At 48.6% G+C, this 21,447-nt stretch overlaps 1 protein-coding gene across 4 annotated transcripts in view; it reads right to left on the bottom strand.

The window, feature by feature from the left end:
• ZHX2 (zinc fingers and homeoboxes 2) overlaps positions 1–21,447 on the bottom strand; it is a 247,719-nt gene that overhangs the window by 165,188 nt on the left and 61,084 nt on the right. For all 4 annotated transcript variants that reach the window (XM_064384556.1, XM_012451583.2, XM_012451584.3 and 1 more), the window contains exon 2: positions 2,003–2,065. The gene's annotated coding sequence lies outside the window, so the exon portion shown is untranslated. The remainder of the gene's footprint in view (positions 1–2,002; positions 2,066–21,447) is intronic.

The following is a 21,447-nucleotide window of genomic DNA, read 5'->3' as shown; positions in this document are numbered from 1 at the left end:
CAGGGTTTCTGACTCAGAGCCCAGTGCTCTGTCCTACAACCTACACTGCTTTTTCCTGTCCTGTCATTGAGCCTTAACCCGGGTTCATGTCCCACATCTAGAATAAGGACTAATGTTTATTGAACACTTACTATGTCCCAGCATGAGGGACTGGCAGCTTCATGTGAATTAACTCATTGAATCCTCCCAACCACTCTATGAGGTAGGAACTACCACTATCCCCATCTTGGAAGGAGACTGAAGCATGAGGCCCCACAGCTAGTGGAGGAGCTGGGATTGGAAACTGGCATTCTGACCCCAGGGTCCCTCTGAAACACAGACATCACCTCCCTGGGCTGCCTCCTCATCACTATATTTGACAATAATTTACAGAGCACCTACTACGTGCCAGGTTCTGTGAATGCAAGCACACAACACCTGTCCTCAAAGTTCAACTTCTGCTTAAAGACTTGCCAAAAACATGCCAAGTCACAGTTCAGCCCTCCCCTCTCCCTCCTTTCCCTGCCCCCGCCGACAGCAAACAGGGCTCAGCTGAATATACAGCCTGTGCGCAACCACTGTCAAACTCGATTCTCATCCAGGCTGTCAGTTTCTTAAAGAAAAACACCATCTCTGGCCTCCCACAGAGCCCTGCCCTCAGGGGCCCTTGGTAAATATTTACTGTTGCAGCTGACCCAGACCCCAGGGGAAGAAGACCCAGTTACAAAGCACAAAGGAACCCGTGTGCTCATTATTCAGACCCTCCCAAGCGCGATGGGTGTCCCTCCTGCGTAACTTCCTCATTTGTGTCTGGAGTGCAATTTTTCTCACGCTCAGTGGGCCAGGTTTTGGCCACTGGAGTATGTGGTACTGCCCCTGCCTAAAGGCCCACGATTCCTGGCGAAGTCAAGCCATCTGCCTGAACCACACCTGCTTTTGCCTTCTCTGGGGCCCTGGGGAGTGGGAGGTGGGTGAGTTTTGGCACCTGTTCCTCCGCCGTGCCTTTTCCTCTTGTCTATGTGGTCTGGATCTTGGGCCGAGTCCCCTGATGGGATGACTAGCCAGAAACTCTTCTGGTGGTCCTGGCATGGGAGAGGCTCCCCAGAGCCTCTGAGCAGAACTCCCATCACGCTTTGGGAGTTGTCCCCTGACCACATACAGCAGGTGTTTGGGCTCATGCCTATGATGCGTGCATTGTCTGGCATTATCTCAGGTACAGCCAGTCAATGGGCAACAGTTGTAGGAGAGACCTGAGGGTCATCTCTTCTGGTGGCTGCCAAACAGTTTTATAGCAGAGCCTGCACCTAAAAGAGGTAGTGCTGAGCGTTTGCAGGCATGAGTTCAAAAGCTTCCCTGTTTCAGACTTTCCATACACCCTCTCCCTCCTCCCACTGCCTGTCCCTCACAGCATTCTAGATCACAAGGGAACAGGGTCTGTAATGTTTGAAATGTCCCACAGATATTTCTCCAATCTCTGCTTGAATTCTGCCAGTGACAGGGAACTCACTCTGCTCCCCAAGTTGTCTACTCTTGCATAGCTCTTCTGTTAGCAATGTTTCCTTAGGTGGAGTCTGTCCTGCCCATGACAGTCCTTCAAATGTGCAAAGGTGGCTTTCCTGTCTGTCTACTCAGGGCCATGGTTTCCCAACTGGTGTGAGCCAGGTAGCTCCTTCTCTGTTTTAAGAATATCTCCCTAGCCCTGGCTAGAGGTTTGCTGGAAACACTCCTGAGCACATGCCCTCTGGATGGGCAGTTTGAGCTGCCATCATCAGAACAGAGGGAGGGCAGCCCCACTACCTGCAGGCTCCAGTGCTCCCGGGGAGGGATTGGCAGGAACCCAGTGGATTCCAAGGGACTCACTCACACCTAGATTCTCGGCCCTGTACTGTTTCTAGGTACATGTGCATGGAAATACAGTTTCAGAGCTGCCAGAGCTCAGCTGCCCCTGCCCCTCCCACCCATCTCCTTTCGCTTGGTGAGACCCAGCCTAGGCCCCACCACTGCCAAACGCGACAGTACTCACCGGTCCCGTGTGGCTCACATCCTGGGAATCTTTTTACTCCAAGAGCAGTCGGTGCATCCAGACCTACAGAGGACAGAAACTCAATATCAGAAGCAGGGCAGAGCAATTGGGTGTCCATCTCTATTCCAGCAGGACGGAGTCAATGGAGGACTGGGATGGAGGTGGGGAAGATGAATGAAAAGGAAATGGTGAGGACTGAGCCGCTCATTAAACCAACCTCAAAATCTCTGGGCTTTGTGGCGATTCTGAGAAAGAAAAAAAAAAAAGACCCTAGCCCTGGATGAGTCAGCAGCTTGTGGAGAAGCAGGCTTTCCAGAAGAGCGAAATTAAAGGCAAAATCAGCGGGGGTAGGGGTGCGGGAGGCCTCTCTTCAACCTCACTCAGAGTCTCCTGGAGTCTTCCTGGCAGCAGCCCTTCATGGTTGCATTTTGGTGAGGGTGAAGGGGGAAAGCTCTGTGCTCAGGCCTCAAGTCGAAAAGAGACCGCAGTGCTTAAAACAAAAGCCCCCAAAGCGTATTTATATCCTGGGAGACTCCTGCCAAGCGAACCCCGTGTGCTTTGAAAATTCCTTGGGAAGAGCTGTAGCTGGAAGAAAAAGGCCTGTGCCCGGCTCTGAGGATATGTTCACAGCATGGCAAGTTGGGGCCTGAGCCCTAGAGGTTTAACCAGGCAGGGCAGAGGCCACCTGCGGAGCACATGTGCGTGGAGCAGCCACCGAGCTGGGGAGCCGCCGCGGAGGGCACACCGTTCTCACTCCCCACACCCAGCCTGCCTTGAAAGCCAAACTTGTTTTTTCTTGTTTCCCTAAGAATTCTGCGGTGAGCAGAGCTTTCTCTTTTCATCCATTCCTGTTTTCAAAGGAGAACCTTTTGGTTGTGGGGAAAGAAAACCTCCAGGTGGCAGATTCTATTGACTGAGTACTTACCTCGTGCCGGGCACCTCACACACCTGAGCTGGGGTCTTGCTATTCGGGGTGCAATTGCACCAGCTGGGAGCTTGTTGAATAGGCAGAGTCCCCGGCCCCACCAAGCCCTACAGTATGGGAGCAGCCTGCATTTTAACAAGACCTCCAGGTGATTTCTGGGCTGGTTAAAGTCTGCAAAGCGCTGGCGTCTCATCCTCTTAATCAAGGATGGAAGGAAGTTGCAGCCCATTCTCCACATGGGGAAACCGGCTCCAAAAGTGACAACTTGGCCACCGTGGATGTGGAGCTGGTGAGTGGTCAGGCTGACCCAAAGCCATGTTCATGTGGTTCCAAAGCCTGTGTTCCTTTCCTATCATTTGGGGGAAGGAGCAGACAGACCCGGCTTTGTGGGAGTGGCTGAGGGAGGGGTTCCAGCCACGGGTAGTGAGTGACTAGAGTCCTGGAGGTGAGTGATGGCCCCAGGTATCGGGCAGCGCACTCAGGGAGGGAGGCACTGAAAACTGGCCACAGGCTTCCCCTCCTCTTCAGTTTTGTCAAGGGCCAGCAAAATTCCCCAGTTAAAAATTCTGGACCTCTTTCCTGCAGGGGAATTTGAGCTTCTGCAGTTTATCTCAGTGATTAATTTCGATTCCAAAAAGTTGAGCGCTCTTGCCTACTGCCCTTTAAAACTAACCATCCAGCGGGAGGAGGCACCCCAGGAGACAAGCTAACCTGAGCATTCCAGGCGCTGACCTGTGAGAAGAACAACATTCTCCAAAGCCCTTCGTAGCTTAGAAAGAGCTTTTTATCCACCGGCTAATTGGCTCCTTACTTTTAAGGGGCATGTCACTAGCCCTATTTTGCCATTGAGAAAACAGAGAGGTTAACTGACTTTCCTGAGGTCACACAGTTATCAGACAGGCTGGGGTGACCATCCTTCGACTCCAAGCGCAGAGGTACAATCAGTGTAGTCCAGCTGCTCCTGATGAGGAGGGGGACATCACAGCCCAGATTTATGATATTCTAGACTGGCGTCTCCCAACTGCATATGCTCTTGCTCCACACTCTGCTTGTAAGGTGAGTGTACTAAATGGACTCTCAGACCAAGAGGAAAACAGTCCACAACTCATGCAGGGTGCATGGCCAGTACTTTTCTCAATGTAAATTAGACAGCTGGCATTCTTACCAATGAGCATATGTTATATTAGACGTCATTCTTTCTACTGCACTTACTTCTATAAGATAGTTCAGCTAAGTTAAGGTATACAGTGGAATGATGTCCATAAAATGCGGAAGTAGTATTGGCTCTCAGGCAAATGTTTCCAGTGCATTAATGTTTTGGCATCACCAAGTAACAGCAGCTGGATGCAAAGATCCCAGACACAGCTGAGTGTAGTAAGCCGTAGAAGACTCCATGCTGTCCATGACACCCGCTCACTCCATGCTCCTCCTCTTGGCTCAGCATGGCCATGTGCTGTCTTAGAAGAGTTTGGTGCTCACTTCTCCCTGATATTTGTGCAAAGGCCATGTTAGACCACTCCTCTCTGCTACATTTTAGCAAAGCCTGCAACTGCTCTTGTACCTGTAACTTCTGATGAAGATCTGTCTGCTCCTGCCTCCGTAACTCAGCAGCCTCAAACCTTCTCTAGCCACCTGCCTTTGAGTTCCCCCTTTTTGTTTGTAAAATATAGCCCTATGGTTACTCAGGTCCTCAAGTTACTGATGTATTTTTAATTCAAAATTGAGCATGCCATTTTAACTGTGCTATAAGCATCACTAGGACTGTGGTTTGTTACAGAGTTGCATGAATTGTGGGTCATGTGCTGCAACCTTATTGTCTCCCAAATCTCTGCGATTTTTGAATTTTTCAGGATGCCAGGATTTGCAGAAATGCATATATCATTCAGTAGCAGAAATGCTTGCATAATGGAAGTTACATTATAGGTACTGATATGGTTAGGCTTTCTGTCTCCACCCAAATCTCATCTTGAATTGTAATCTCCACAATTCCCCATGCGTCAAGGGAGAGACCAGTTGGTGGTAATTGAATCATGGGAGGGGTTTTCCCCATGCTGTTCTCATGAGATCCAATGGTTTTATACGTAGCTCTTCCCCCTTCACTCACACTTCTCCTTCCTGCTGCCTTGTGAAGAAGGTGCCTTGCTTCCCCTTCCACCATAATTGTAAATTTCCTGAGGCCTCCCCAGCCATGCTGAACTGTGAGTCAATTAAACCTTTTTCCTTTATAAATTACCCAGTCTCAGGCAGTTTTTTACAATTCTGTGAAAACAGACTGATACAGGTACAAATGTCAATATAGAACTTAAATGTATTATATATAAATAGTTATTAAACATTGAACATGTTACTATTAAATATTTAGTATATTAAATATCTTATTGACAATCATTCATTGGGTACCCATGTATATCTGATTCTTTGCTAAGTACCAGATAGACATAAATAAAACCTGGTCCCTACCCTTAAGAAATTCATGGCATAAAAAAGGAGAAAGACAAATAATAGACTGAGTGGGAGAAGGTACAATGTATAAAGAGGGGGTGCAAGGCAGGGGCAGCTAACAGACTCCTCACCTGCGTCAGGGCAAAGATCATGCTCCCCACCCCATGGCCTCTGCAGCCCTGTGAAGCTGCTGCCTACTCACCTCTCCCCATCCCCCTCCCCACACGTGTTCCTGGCTCACTGGCTTCTTCTCCTTTCTTGAACCCATCATGCTCCACAACCACATAGCTAGTCATGCTAGTTCCTCTCTCAAATGATCTGCCCTGGCTCTTCGCCTAATTAACATCACCTTCCCCTGCAGGATTGAGGGAGGTGATACATATAAAGTGCTTGGAGCAGCGTGAGCAGGTGTTAGCTGTTCTTGTTATTGACAATACCTGTTATTATCCTCAACTGACTAGGCAGCAACTGGAGTCCACAGGGGCAGAGCGACTCGGCTGGGCTGCATAGTGAATTATTCTCAGAGCTAGAGACTCTCACTGAATCAGTTCTGTTTTCTCCATTTCTCCTTGAACCCAGTGCCGCACCATCACCCCGCTAGACCCCACTAGATCCTAAGGAGCATGGTGGAAAGAGCACTGGTCTTGGAGACAGCAGGGCTGAGTCTGGTCTCACTTCTCACACACACGTGTTCTGTATCCTTATGCCAATCACTTTTCTTCCCGGACCTTGGTTTCCTTCTCAGCCAGGCAGGGCTCTAATCAGAGCTGCCTCCTTGGGTTGTGGAGGGGAATCCAAGGCCGCAGTGCATGCCGAGTGGAGCCTGCTGTTCCCGCACATGGAGGGCAGCAGAGTAAACCTGAATTATAGGGCTTTTAGTGCCCTCTGAGCTCCAAATGCATACACATTTCCAACCTTCCTGGCTCAGGACTCCTTTTGCCAGAAATTACTTGTCAGATGGAGAAAATCACAATAAGGAAAAAAGCCAGTGGCATTTTCCTCATGAGTCCCCACATATTCCCTTTTGGCCTAGTTTAAGCCTGTCGGATTGCCAGGAGAATCAGGGAAGCGACTTTAATGGCCTGTAGAAGAGAAGTGCCCTCCCTGAGGGTCACTCCCTCTTAAGAAGTTGATCCCATTCCACTTCTCATTCAGCAAACATTTAGCAGATGAGTAAGAAGCTCCAGGTCTAGTAAAAACGGAGTGATGTCCTAAGGTGATAGCCTCAAACTGAGGGAAAGGTGTGAGTGCAGCCAGGGAGCATGTGGGAGGGAGAAACCAGCTCTGGCTGGAGCCAGACCAGCCCAGCCCAGAAATAAGAGCAAGGTCAAGCTCAAAAACGGTGGAAAGCTACAAGTGACTTCCGTGGAGTCCGAGCTCAGCCCTCACTCTGCAAGCCGGAAGTGCAGTCTTCAGTGACCTGTCTTTGTTCCAGGCAATATTTCACTTTGGTCCCTAACAATAGCCTTTAATTCAGAAGGGCAGAAAATGCTGTTCAAATGGAAAAAAAAAAAAACCCACAGTAGTCATTTGCGAATCTGCAAAATTGCTCACATGATGGCCACCACGTCCGGCACACATACTCTGTGCTAGGAAGCTCTGGGCTGGCTCCCGAGCCTTATCTTCCTTTTCCACAGCAGTGGCAACTGCAGGCATTTACATACCCATTCTATAGATGGTAAACCTGAACCTGCGAGATTAAAAAAGTTGCCCAGAGTTGTAAGAGTAGAAAGTTCAACACGGAGGCTGGAACTCAGGCCTGACTGAACCACCTTTCCATTTTTCTTCCCCACAATGCCTCTTCAACTTTGGCTGCATAACTGGAATTGTGGAAAACTGGGCCATCTCTCCCAACAGCCACAACTTAACTTCAACTGAGAGTCACTAAGAGGACAGCAGAGCCTGTGTTCCCAACTGCCCTGGGGTGTGTAGACGCAGCTTGACATCTTGCACATTTACGAGGATGTGGAATTCAACTCTAGAGTTGACCTGTATTTGTTTCAAAATATTTCTCCCTCAAAGTTGTCAAGTACAATTTGACAACGGACACTCTAGGAAGATGTATGTGTCCAGCACTGGGAAGGCCAGGATCTCTTTTTTTTTTTCCATTTGCGACAGTGTCACTTGCCAAGGGCAGCGTCTATTTTGCTCACTGATGTCTCTTCATTCTTTCAACAACTCTTTATGGGCCTTTGACTAGGGGCCAGGCCATGGGGAGATTAGGCGAACCCTGGCCTTAGAGTTGAGCTCGAGATAAAGGCTTCAATGACATTATTGTGCTCACTGAAGCACTGTGCAGTGTGGCAGGATTGCACGGAGAGGCACAGAAGGATACAGCAGATTGCAGTGAGACCTAGAGGACAAGCAGCACAAACCAGGCAGGGAGAGGAAGAAAAGCTGAACGAGTGGCGGAGGGCATGTGTGGGCTGTGGCGGGTGGGACGCGGTGGACCCCAGAGACTGGCAGCTGCCAGAGTGGCTGGAGCCGAGAAGGCCAGAGAAACAGCAGAGCCAGATCGCCCCAGGGATTGGAGTCCTTTCAAGAAGTTCTGTCTTCACCTGCGCGTGATGGGAAGCCACTAAAGAATTGGATTCTATGTCTGCGGTTCCCGGAATATGGTGGCCCTCAAAAGTATTTGTAAGATGAAAGGATGTGTCCTGTTCACCCCCAGGCCCCTTTCAGATCCCCCAGCAATCTGAGAAACACCACCAGGCACCCCATGATCTTTAGAAGAGGCAACCACAGGGTGATCTGATTTGTTTAGGGAAAAATTCTCCCTGGTACCTGGCCTGCGCCTCCTTCTGCCCTGCCTCGGGTAACTCTGGCTCCAACACAGCTGCTGACAGATATGAGAGGACTGAATGCACCTTTTATTACGGCTCCTGTTTCTGAGAAAAAGACACAGCTCCCTCAAGATTGGAAGTCTGTGAAAGTGAGCTCTCACAAAAGAGATATGAGTGAACCAGAAAACAGAAGCCCTCTGGGTGGGTGGTGGTTTCTTTCTTTAAAATGAACAACAGTAAGGAGAAGACCAACCTGGGGGAACCAGGTTCTTCCTAATCCCTAACAGGCAGCACGCAGAGGCAAGGCTCGGAAAGTGGCTGAAGACACTGGTCTCCCAGAAGCCGTGCCTGGTTAGGATCTACAGACATCATCTTTGACAATGGGCATGTCTGCCTCCCTCCCTGGTATGGAAACTCCACTCTGAGAAACAATCATTTGAAACCACTTTCTTTAGCAAAGGGAGACAGCGTATTCTTGGCTAGAGACTGACAGACTCAGTTTAGAATGCAGTTTCTACCACATAAGAGCTTTGTGTCCAGAAACAAAATATTTGATCTTCTCTGAGCCTCAGTTTTGTCATCCATAAAATGGAATATGATGGAGACTAGAAAATATTATGAAATGAGGTGCTGGGGTTTGAACCCAAGCCTGTCTGAATCAAATTGTTTCATTTCCCCCTATACTGCCTCTTGAACTTGGGATATGATCTCCACTCACGGCTCTCCGGTACATCTAGGTGCTTAATAGATACCAGTTTGGCATCCCTGCTTTTACACATCTCTTATTTCCTGATCATGTTTAGCAAAAATCTGAGTATTCAAGGGGAATGAGATTAAACTCATGTAATTTGGATCTTCCTGTGTACCACATGGTAGCTGAGAATACAGAAGGAGAAGGCAGCTAGCTGTGTTTTCTCCCGACTGTATCTTGTTTCAAACCCTTTATTAAATGTCTTAAATATTACTGGCATTAGGGTCTAATAAATAAAATTTCCAGAGGTTTCCATTTTATACTCATAAATGATTCTCGCTAAACTCTTTTTTAAGAAAAAAATGTGTGTGTGTGTGAGTGCATAAATGTACTGACTCATAGCTGGAAAAACTCCCTTTCCCTAACACATTCCAAATTTGTCAAGTCACATGAATTGAGTAAGAGCACTTAATGTGGGCCACGAGCCCCAAACTGGCGGGCAGTTAAGACAGAGATTTGGGAATCCATCTCTCCCTTCCCTGACCCCTTGCTCCAAGAAAGAGTGTTGCTTGGGGCGCACTCTGACCTGGGCTGTGCATATGTGAGGCAGATGCAGAAAATGAAAGGATGGGAAGAGCTTGGCAGCTAGCTAAAGCCCAACTCGAACTGCAAAGTGGTATCATATAATTTCAAAAAATCAAATACAAACTTGCATATAGATTTGTCGGGGCCTGTTGAGGGGTTGGGGGGCTAGGGGAGGGACAGCAGGAGGTGGGGGGATTGGGGAGGGATAGCATTAGGAGAAATACCTAATGTAGATGACGGGGTGATGGATGCAGCAAACCACCATGGCACGTGTATAACTATGTAACAAACCTGCACATTCTACACATGTACCCCAGAACTTACAGTATAAAAAAAAAATTGCCAAAATTTAACAACTTTTGCTGGCCACTCTTTTAAGCACGTCATTTACATGATGACCCATGTAATCCACAGAGCTACCTGATTAGGCACTACGATTATCCCTATTTTACAAGTGAGGAAACAGAGGCACCGAAGTGTTAAGTCGCTTGACTTAAGGTCCCACAGTGCACAGAGACCAGAGTTAAGATTCAACCCAGTCTGGCCCTGAAATGGATGGATGCTTATATACCTGACCATTCATTCTGAAGGAAGAGACCTCCATTTATTCCACAAATACGTATCGACACTTAGAACACTATATCAGGTGTTGAAGCGGAGATGAGTGGTAGGCATCGGAAAATGGAGGCAATTTGGTTACTGCTTTCAATGAGCTTGAGATCATGTAGAGGAGCTACGGTGTACACACAAGTATTTAAAAGGAAATGAAAACGCCCACAGGGGGACTATACCGTGTCATGGATGGGAGGGCTTATTCAGATGATGTCTCTTGTTGGGGTGCCCTGGAAGGGCTTCCTGGTTGGAGGTGCCATGGGAGCTGGATTGAAAGATGCATAGGATTCAAACAGGAGGTAGCTAGAGGAGGCCTTGCCTGCTTCGTGCCAGTGAGTACACCTAGGTGGCCAGTGCCCTGGGAGTTCCCATTCTGGTTCTGATTCAGGACAAACTCTTGGCATGGCTGACCTTCATGTCCTGCAGGTGAGAAACACTGGCAGGGCGGAAGGAGGGAAAGAGGCATCCAGGGACTGGAAGGTTGGGGAGAGGAGTCAGGACATCGGAGCAAGGTGGAGGGCTGCAGATCTGGCCAGGGTGAGAGCTCCAGTCCCACCTCCAACTGGGTTGGCTCTGAGAAAGTCCTCTGCTCTTGGGCCTCAGTTTCTCCAAGCTACAAGGACGGAAATAAAGGAAGTGCCTGAATGCTCCCACTGGGTGGAACCTTGGAGAGCTCCCAATTTATCCCATCATGTTGTAGATGATGGAACCAAGGGCCAGAAAAGCCGCATTCATAGAAGTCCTTGGATTTGAATCCAAGTGTGTAGGGTGAGGACCTGGGGTTCCACATCCCAATGCAGCCCCTTTTCCCACTCCTCAAGAGGTATGAGGCCCTGCATCAGAAGTCCAGGAAGCGCCAGGCATGCCGTGAGAGGAGGGGAGACCAAGGGCCACCCAGCATCCCTCAGCTTGTCCAGTGGTGGCTGCTCCCACTTCTCAGGGGCCTGGGAGGCTCGGCCTGACCATATAGAGCACTGACCAGGTAGAGAAGTACAGCATTCACTGAGGGGCTCCCAGGAGCCTCAGGCTGGTGGCCCGTGGTTCAAATACAAGCCACAAATACATCTTGTTGTGCTGGAGCGATGTGTTAAAAAAAGAGGCATCACACGCCCTTAGGTGGAGCAGACATTCCCTGTTCCCTGCTGTTCAGCATCCCACGGAGTATGGGCTGTGTTAGGGGCCTGTGACTCTGCTGGCGAGTGGTGCAGATGCCCTGGGAGGGGTGACGGGGCAGGGAAAAGGGTGTAGGGAGATGGTGGGTGAGAAGTTGCATGGGGAAGGCGGTGTTTGGCCTGGTCCATGAAGGATGGGTGGAAATCGCCAGCCGGAGAGGGATTGGAGAGTATGAATTCCAAGGAGGGGAGTGGAGGGGTGAGGTCCAGAGCAAGGGCGCGGCTGAGAGGAGCAGCCTGGCTGAGTGTGGCCAAGATGAGGGAATGTGGAGCCAGCTCGTGAGCTCGAGGGGCAGGGCAGTGGCTGCAGGGGTGCACGCACACCACACCAGGGAATTTGGACATTGTCTTGCATGACTGGGAGTTCCAGAAGGCTTTAGCCAGGGAGGGGACCTCTGTGCTCACACATTCAGATGCTGGATTCATACTTCCTACCTATGTGATGTCTGCATGTGTTGATTTGGGGCTGTGTGGCCTTAAGCATCTCACCTCATCTGTACAATGGGCATCATAACACTGGGCATCTCAAAGGAGAATTGTGGGGATTAGAAGGAAATACGATGTGAAAAGCCCCCAGAAAAATTGCTGGCACATAGAAGGCTCCCCATCATGGGTAGTATCATGATGATGAATATAACCCACCTAGTGTTGGCACCAGTGTGGGAGGTAGCTGAGAGTGATCAAAGGCTGCATTTGTTAGAATTAGTAAAGTAAGGCCAGGCGCAGTGGCTCACGCCTGTCATCCCAGCACTTTGGGAGGCCGAGGCAGGAGGATCACCTGAGTTTGGGAGTTTGAGACCAGCCTAACCAACCCGAAGAAACCCCATCTCTACTAAATATACAAAATTAGCTGGGTGTGGTGGTACACACCTGTAATCCCAACTACTTGGGAGGATGAGGCAGGAGAAGTGCTTGAACCCAGGAGGCAGACATTGAAGTGAGCCAAGATGGTGCCATTGCACTCCAGCCTGGGCAACAAGAATGAAACTCCCATCTCAAAAAAGAAAAAAAAAAAATTAGTAAAGTACAAAAAACCATGGGATAGGACCCAGGAAATACTTGTAAGAGTCAGGACAAGGTAAATGTGACCTGAATATTGTTTTTCTCAATCTCTGTCTCCAATTCCTTGTCTATAAAATGGGAACATCCTTGGCTCGGCACACAGGATTTCTGTGTGAATTAAATAAGAAAAGAGATATGAGGCTGTTTTAAAGTTAAAACACCAGGTGACCATAAGGGCTTCATTTTCCTTTGCCCAAACAGAGTGGATGGGGAGATGTGTACCTGGGGCTCTTATTTCTTTTCTTTTCTTTTTTTTTTTTTGAGACAGAGTTTCGCTCTTGTTACCCAGGCTGGAGTGCAATGGCGCGATCTCGGCTCACCGCAACCCCGCCTCCTGGGTTCAGGCAATTCTCCTCCCTCAGCCTCTTGAGTAGCTGGGATTACAGGCACGCGCCACCATGCCCAGCTAACTTTTTGTATTAGTAGAGACGGGGTTTCACCATGTTGACCAGGATGGTCTCGATCTCTTGACCTCGTGATCCACCCGCCTCGGCCTCCCAAAGTGCTGGGATTACAGGCTTGAGCCACCGCGCCCGGCCTGGGGCTCTTATTTCTTACAAACCACCGAGGTAAGAAAAGTAGCAAACAACAGCATGACAAGATGCAGGCAAGAACCGGTCAGAAAGAGAGCCTGTAGCTCAGCCCGTCTGTAATATTCTCGGCTCTGCCCAGTCTCATCCCATTCTCTTACTCTCCTTTTGCATTCACGCCCATGACTCAAAACTCCTACCAGATTCTCAGTCTCAAAAGCATCGATTTTTTTTTTTTCAAGCTGGAGACTATGACAGAGTACATTCCCTGAAATTTACAGATAAAGAAGCTGAGAGTCACAATAGAGAACCAGTTTGGTTACGAAGTGTCCCCAGGAAACAGACTGCCTGAGTTCACATCCCGGGCCTGCTGATGATTTGCTGTGGAACTTTGGCTACGGGATTTAACATCGCTGTGCCTCAGTGACTACTATTACATGGTGTTAATAAGTACTTACTTCCAAGAGAGGTTTGCGGAATTAAATGAGTTAATAAATGTAAAGCACTTGGAATGTGCCTAGCGCCTGCTAGGATTCAGAAATAAGAGTCATTATTATTTAAAGCCACAAGGTATTTTAGTGATAGAGCTGGGAATAAACGAATCTTGACTCAGATGAACACTCTCTGCATATCCTCTATGCCAAAATATTTGATTCTAATCAGTATGCCATGTTTATTAAAGGCAGAAAGTAAACTGACCTGTTTTTGGAATAAAGGGTACATTCATGCAGCCTGGATGCCCATTTCTAGAGCATTCCCAGCCAACTGAGCCTGACAGTCACTGAACAGTGCAATGATGCTTTGCAGACACCTTTCTTATCACCTAAAGTTGTATCATCCAGGAGGCAGCAAAAATAGTTCTCAAAATGTAAAAAATTAAACAGGAAGGAGAACCAAATCAATTCGGAGGGATCTGCTCAGACGGCACAGGCACGGCCGCTGTCCTTCTGGTACTTTCAGGCAGCGCGTTTCCATTTCCAAATGTCTTTCACTTACAGTCTTTCATTTCTGCCTCATGACAGATGGTGATTCAGAGAGTGGGTTCTGGAGTAAGACGAGTTGGTTCAGATCCTGCTGCTAACACTGACTTAGTTGGGTAGCCAGGGAACATTTATTTACTCTTTCTGAGCCCCCAAGCCTGGGGCAAATAAGGATATTACAGTACCAACCTCACATGGCTGCTGGAAGATATGAGGTCATGCATACAAAGCCAGATCCTAGCCCTAATAATTCCCTCATCCAGGAAATGTTTATCATGTGGCTCACACGTGCCAGGTGCTGAGGATCCTAGAGGAGTCAAAACAAAGCCCTTGCCTCATGGAGCTTGGGTATAATGGAGAAAGCAGACAATTTGACCAGCAAGATCAGGAGCACTAAGTGATTTGAAGAAAAACCAGAATAAAGGGACGGAGATTGATGGGGTGCTGTTAGAGCTATGATTGTCAGGGAAGGGCCTCCTGGAGGGGGTGCCTTTTAAGCAGGACCACAATTTCATAATTATCACAATCATGATCACCATCACCATAGCCAGCTTTCATTGAGAGACTTCCCAAACTTAACACGTCCAAAATTAACTCTTGACTCTTCTCCAGTCTTCAACAGCTCAGTAAATAGTACCTCTGTTAACCCCAACGAACAAGCCAACATCCTACAAATTATCCACGTTTCTTCTTTTTCTCTCACACTTCATTCCATCCAGAAATCTTGGCCATTCGGTCTGCGAAATAGATCTCCAACCCAACCACAGCCTTCCAGGACCCCTGTATTGCACCTGGGGGGCTCTTCATGTTTTGGCGGGTGTGAGTGGCGCCCCTGGAGTTCTATGGGAAACAGGTGAGCGATAGTGCAGTGAGGGAGACCACAATGATAGCCGGGAGAAGAGTGTTCTAGGCTGAGAACACAGCCAGTGCAAATGCCGAAACAGGTGGCCGGTGTCCCAGGGTGAGCCCCAGATCCGGGGCTGCAGCAGAGTGACAGAGGGGCAGGTGAGGATGTGGGGCTACTGGGAAGACCTGGCTTTTGCTCTGAGTGAGATGGGGGAATGAGCGGAGGCTTGGGTAGAGGAGAAACAAATCTGACTCATGTTTTTAAAAAATAGCTCCAAGGAGAGTTGACAGTCATGGGTACATGCAGGAGATAAGGAGGTGCTGGGGGCAAGAGATAAAGCTGAGAACAGCCAACAGTTACTGCAGTGATCCATGTGAGAGGCAGTGGTGGCTTTTTTTTTTTTTTTTTTTTTTTTTTTTGAGACGGGAGTCTCACCTTGTGGCCTAGGCTGGAGTGTGGTCGTGTGATCTCGGCTCACGGCAACCTCCGCCTCCTGGTCTCAATCGATTCTTCTTCCTCAACCTCCCAAGTAGGATTACAGGCATGCACCACCACGCCTGGCTAATTTTTTGTGTTTTTAGTAGAGATGGGGTTTCACCATGTTGGCTAGGCTGGTCTTGAACTCCTGATCTCAGGTGATCTGCCCATCTTGGGTTCCCAAAGTGCTGGGATTACAGTTGTATGCCACTGCGCCTGGCCAGTAGTGGTGTCTTGAATGGGGGACAGTGGTAGAGGCGGTGAGAAGCAGCATTACTGAAGCTCATGTGTGTCCAGGAGCACCATTCACACCCATCAAAACGTGAAGGGCACCTCGGGGGGTGCCACCCAGGGGTCTTGGAAGGCTGTGTTGGGTTGGAGATCTATTTTGCAGACAGAACAGCCAAGATTTCTGGATGGAATGGAGTATGAGAGAAAAAGAAGAAACGTGGATAATTTGTAGGATGTTGGCTTGTGCTTTGGGGTTAACAGAGGTACTATTTACTGAACTGTTGAAGACTGGGAAAGAGTCAAGAGTTAATTTTAGATGTGTTAAGTTTAGAAAGTCTCTCAATGAAAGTTGGCTATGATGATGGTGATGATGATCGTGGTAATTATGGAATTGTGGCTCAGTATGGATTATGAAAAGAACAAACATTTGCTGTGTGCGGGGCACGAGACACATTCCCTCATGTAAACTCCGTAGCATGCTAGGCACTGATACCATCCTTATTTGATAGATGAGTGTAGAGGGTTGACCGTGGCTTCCCAAATGATATGTCCATGTTCTAGTTCTCAGAACCCATGAATGTGAGCTTATTTGAAAAGAATCTTTGTAGATGTAATTAAGATCTCAAGATAAGATCATTTTGGATTATCCCGATGGGCCCTAAATCCAATGGCAAATGTCCACCTGAGGCACCCAGAGGAGAAACTCACAGACAGAACAGAAGGGGACGTGAAGACAGAAGCAGAGATGGAAGAAATAAATGCAGCTACAAGGAATGCCGGCAGCACCAGCAGCAGAAGAGGCCAGAAAGGATTTTCCCTAGAGCTTCAGAGGGAATAGGGCTTGGTGTGCACTTGATTCCAGACTTTAAGTCTCCAGAACTGTGAGGGAATAGATTTCTATTGCTTTAACCCACCCAGTTTGTACTAATTTGTTCCAGCAACCCCAGGAAACTAATACAATGAGGAAAACCAGGCACAGAGAAGTAAGCAACTTGCTGAAAGCCACACAGCAAGTGAGCAGCCGAGCTGAGAATGTTTGGCTCCAGAGCCGCTCACCCAGCAAACAGGCAGCATCAACTTCACGTCTCCAATGAATAAACAGAGACTCAGAGCCACAAGGAACACAGCTGGTAAATGGCAGCGCCAGGCTGTCTCAGGCCTCCGGCAGGGAGGCCAGAGGCCCATCCCACTATCGATTCCCACCTTTCCACCTTGAAAAACCCAGAAATGCCCCTGCCTGGCCATCCCATGCTTCTTGGTGACCACCAAATGGATTCAGGGTTTTGCTCAGAATTCCATCCAACCCGGTGGTTTTAGTTCAGAGGCAAGTGGCCAGGAAGAGACCCCGGTGGTAGCAGCCTTGGTCAACAGGTTTCAGCGGCACCTCAGCACTCATCACAATCACTCAGGAACTGCAGAGAGTTTGGATTTCAACATCGCCTCCTCTTTCCATGATACCAATGCTGAAAATCTCTTGGCTCCGACACCACCCTGGCCACAAGAATGGAGATCAGAGGAGTGCCGGGGGCAGGGTGCGCTGGTGGCCTCAGAACCGCTGCCAGCTGGCTAGAAATTGCTCTCTGAAGACACAGTGACTGTCCATTTCCTCTCCCACCAATGCCCAGGAAAATATTTTACTGGACGAAAAGCAGATATTGGGAATTCAGGCAAAACATCCTTCCAGACCCCCTGCCTGGCCAAATCTTCATTATTTTAACAGAGATGGACAGTGGGACCTGCAAACAAGCAAGGCCTGTGAACCGGACCCAAACGTCTTCCCACACAAAACTGAGTCCTCAGAACCCTTAATGAGGGGAGGTCAGTTAATTTAGGGGGTGGTGGGGGGCTGAGAATAGGGGATGGGGGAAGTGTTCCATTTATAAAGAATAAAATAATTAAATTCAGGTCAGTGGAGGGAGCCGCTGGGCTGAAACAAATTTGCAGGCCGTGGAGGAGAGGAAGAAGCAAAGGAAGGAGCGTGGCGGCTGACTCCGGTCGCCGCCTTTGCCTTCTTCAGTGACAACTGAAAAGAGGTGTTGCGGCCCGGGGCTGCCTCCGAAAAAGAGACCGTCTCTGGTTCAGCGGCCCTTCTCTCTCTCACAGGCGCACACACACACACTGTCTCTCAAACCCACGCTTCGGCTGTGAGGGGATGAGGTCGCACTGCTACACTCACTCACTCATTCATTCCTCAATGTATATTTTGAAGCCAAAATGTAAACACAATCAACTGAGCCAGCCAAAGGAGAGCCATTGTTTCAAAGAGCTCCCTGCAGCAGACTTTTTACCTTTACCCTGGTGATGTGGCCCTTGCCCAAGGCGTGTTGGAAAGGCCACGTTCGGAGCCGTCTTCAGAGTCGTGCTATGAGGCGAAGAGTAAAGCTGGGATCTTTACTGTCTAAGTGCCTCCTGTGATGAGGACCCGTCTCCCCTCAACTGTGTTTCTGAAGGGAAGTCACACTCCTGGTTCCTCAGGTGTGACTGCAGCCACCTTCAGAGGGCAGAGTTTGGCCCACACCAGGGAGAATAGTGTGGTGCCGGGTGGTGGTGAGGAGGTATTCTCAGGGTTTCCAGGCACTTGGGGTGCCCTGGGCCCTGGTGCCAGCTTTGGAATAAAGGACACGCTCCCCGAGGGGACAATCTTCAGGAACACATCCCCCATGTGCGAAGGTGGGTTCTGGTGATGACAACCTTTGTCAATTTTTAAAAGCCAGCTCTATAGTGTGTCATGGCATGGGCTCTGGGCTTGGTGCTGGGCCTGGCACACAGGGATGGAGAGTGACAAGGTGTGAGGCAAGGCCTCTGTTGCCAAGACCCACCCTTGTGGACATCACGGGCCTGTCCTCAGGGCCTGGGGTACTCTCGATTGCAGAAACCTGTTGGAGAAGGACACTGGGTGGAGGACTGGAAGGTGACAGGCAGAGGGAAGGCCACCTGGGGCAGGAGGCAGGGCGGGGAGGACAGGGTAGAGTGGTCCCAGACAGCGAGCTCAACCCCCTTCAGCAGGAAGGCAGACTTGATGGGAGAAGCGCAGAGATTTCAGGCTGGGGGAGAGGTGGAGAAGCTCGCACAGAGGAGGGAAGAATTTCACCAGGACCCAGCCCTGGCAGAGGCCTTCCTGTCCAAAGGCATGTCCCCAAAAGCCACACAGATTCCTTCTGAGGGTGGCGTCTGGGAACACCAGAGTGTACACAACTTGAAACTGATTCCACTACTGAGTGTGGGGACATCACAGCCTCATCGTGCCTCAGTTTCTCTATCTGGAGGCAAATCACAACATCATCATCTAACATTCGTATTGCAGGCCCTGTTCCGAGCACCTTATCCAGCTCAGCTCTTGCAGTGTAACAATGCTATTACTGTCATTTACACGTTCGTGGCTGCTATGTTCCTTGGCCTCTCAAATAGAGCTACACATGCCATTTATCTTCCATCAGAGATTTTCATGAGGCTAAACTCAAGGAGTGTGCATAAGAGAGGTCTTTTAATGGGATGACACTCTATAAATGCCTATTTTTAGTGTTGATCTTATTATTAGTCTATTGGTTGGTGCAAAAGTAATTGCAGTTTTGCCATTACTTTCAATGGCAAAAGCCACAATTACTTTTTTTTTTGAGACGGAGTCTTGCTCTGTTGCCTAGGCTGGATGCAGTGGCACGATCTTGGCTCACAGCATGCAACCTCCACCTCCCGGTTCAAGCGATTCTTCTGCCTCAACCTCCTGAGTAGCTGGGATTACAGGTACACACCACCATGCCCGGCTAATTTTTGTATTAACTGCAATTACTTTTACACTAACTTAGGCTTCATCCTTCCAGAAGCCATCATAGGACAAAGGTTATTTAAGGCCTGAGTAACAACATTAAAAAAAATAAAAAAGACTCACTTTCAAACATGAGCAGAGGAAAGATCCCATGGAGACTGGCAAAAGAAAAAGTTACCCGAAGTCTGAAACATTAGAAGATAGGACATCAGGGGTTTTTGTTTGTTTCTTGTATCAGGCCCAACATTCTGAGAAGGGTCATTACTTGCTCCCCAGTCCCCTGGCGGCAGCAGGAATACCGAGCCTCTCGGAGCCAGCGGCACCATTCTGTACAGACAGACTGAGTGGGGTGGGCCTGAGCTCCCGCAGTTCACAGAAGGCATTTATTCAATGCCCAGGAGCGAAAGAATAAGACCTGCTCTCTGCCAGAGAAGGATGCATGTTTAAGGAACGCAACTCTTTGCAAAAGTGCATGCCTACGTTGCTGTAACCTGACAAGTTTGCAAGGATCCCTTGACTCCCCTCCCCGCAACCTCCAACAGTTTCCTCCTGAAGACACCCTAAATCAACCACCCAGCAACCCACTGGGAAACCGTGCCTTCTCCCCTCTCTGCCAACATCTACATCCATTCCTTAGTAAGGCTATCTTTGGACCCTCTCTGTATCTCTGAATCTGTCCCCTTCTCTTTATCTCCATGGGCACTGTCCTCATCTCTTACTGGAACTTCCAAAGCAGCCTCCCAGGTGGCCTCCTTGGCTCACTTTTGCCTTTCCCACTCTGGCTGGTGATCTTGAAATGTAGATCAGATCGCAGCACTCTCCTGCTTACAGTCTTGAAGGCTTTCCACTGAACCCCAAACAAAATCCAAAGTCTTCTACCAAGTCCTCCAGGCCCTATGTATTGCAGCCTTTTCCTATCTCTTCTGACTCAGCATCTCCCACTATTCTCTGGATGCTGGTCCTGCCACCTGGCTGAAACTCGATTTCCTCACCTGTGAAGCGGACAGAGTAATGTCTACTTTTCAGGCTGGCTGTGGGCCCACCAGGAGTGGGGACATACAAAGCACTTTTTTTTTTTTGAGACGGAATTTTACTCTTATTACCCAGGCTGGAGTGCAATGGTACGATCTCAGCTCACTGCAACCTCCGCTTCCTGGGTTAAAGTGATTCTCCTGCCTCAGCCTCCTGAGTAGTTGCTATTACAGACATGCACCACCATGCCTGGCTAATTTTGTATTTTCAGTAGAGATGGGGTTTCTTCATGTTGGTCAGGCTGGTCTCGAACTCCTGACTTCAGGTGATCCGCCCATCTCAGCTTCCCAAAGTGCTGGGATTACAGGCGTGAGCCACTGTAAGTGCACCACCTTTAACTTTTACCCTGCTTATAATTGGGCTTTTGTGTTCACATGCTTACTTTCATGCTTTCCAGTTCCATTCTATCCGTACCTTTTATTATTTGTAATTCTATATGCTTTTCAGATATAAGGATGTTTATATACACAAGGTATTACTGGAGACCACCATGACAGCATCTCAGCATTCCAGAGATAACAGCCCAGCTAGGGTGTGCTTAAAATCTGGACATTTGTTCTTTCCTGGGTAGAAAACCAGAGTTTTAATTACGCAGTCAGACTGCTAGAAGTTTAGTGAGATCTCATTTAAATTATAAACCAGTTAATTTTCTTGTGAAAATGACAATAATGTGATCTTCAGTGTCGTCTCCAACATTTTCAATAGCGGCAGATCACATTTATTAACCTCACTTTGTGCCAGTCCTTGTGTTAAGCACTTTGTATGCTTTACCTTGGTTAATCCTCACAACAGCATTAGGAAATATTATTATTGTCCAGATGAGGAAGCTGAAGCTCAGAGAGGTTAAGTAACTTGCCCAAGGTCACAGTGGTTGTAAGAAATAAAATTCCAATTCTCCTTCTCTGTGTGTGTGTATGTAGTCCATGGTCTTTGGTTCTGCCCTATGTGTGTTTGGGCACACTGGGACCAGGAATGTGTATTTGTGGAAGAGTAATAGGGACAACACGGTTGGGCAGGGGCATTAGGCAAGTGTAAGGCCACCAAGCCCCGCACATGCAAGGTAGTTTGGGCAATAGATTCTCTGTAGCTTTTTGCTTTACTATTTCATGTCTTATGTACTAACTTGCAAAGTTGAATGATGCCCAGTAGGTTTCCTTGTAGTCAGTGCAAAAGCATGTGATTCTCTCCTGTAAAGAGCAGTCGTTGCCTTTCTGCTATTTAAACCAAAAAATGTGTATGTGAGACAAACAGACACAGAGAGAGAGAGAGAGAGAGAGAGAGAGACAGAGAGAGAGAGAGAGACAGAGAGAGAC

Source organism: Aotus nancymaae, unplaced genomic scaffold, assembly GCF_030222135.1.
Source record: "Aotus nancymaae isolate 86718 unplaced genomic scaffold, 86718_ANA_hifiasm-v0.15.2.pri h1tg000036l, whole genome shotgun sequence".
In the NCBI taxonomy this organism is placed as follows: Eukaryota; Metazoa; Chordata; class Mammalia; order Primates; family Aotidae; genus Aotus; species Aotus nancymaae.
The sequence above is the reverse complement of the archived record's forward strand: the minus strand, read 5'-3'. Positions and strand labels throughout refer to the sequence as shown.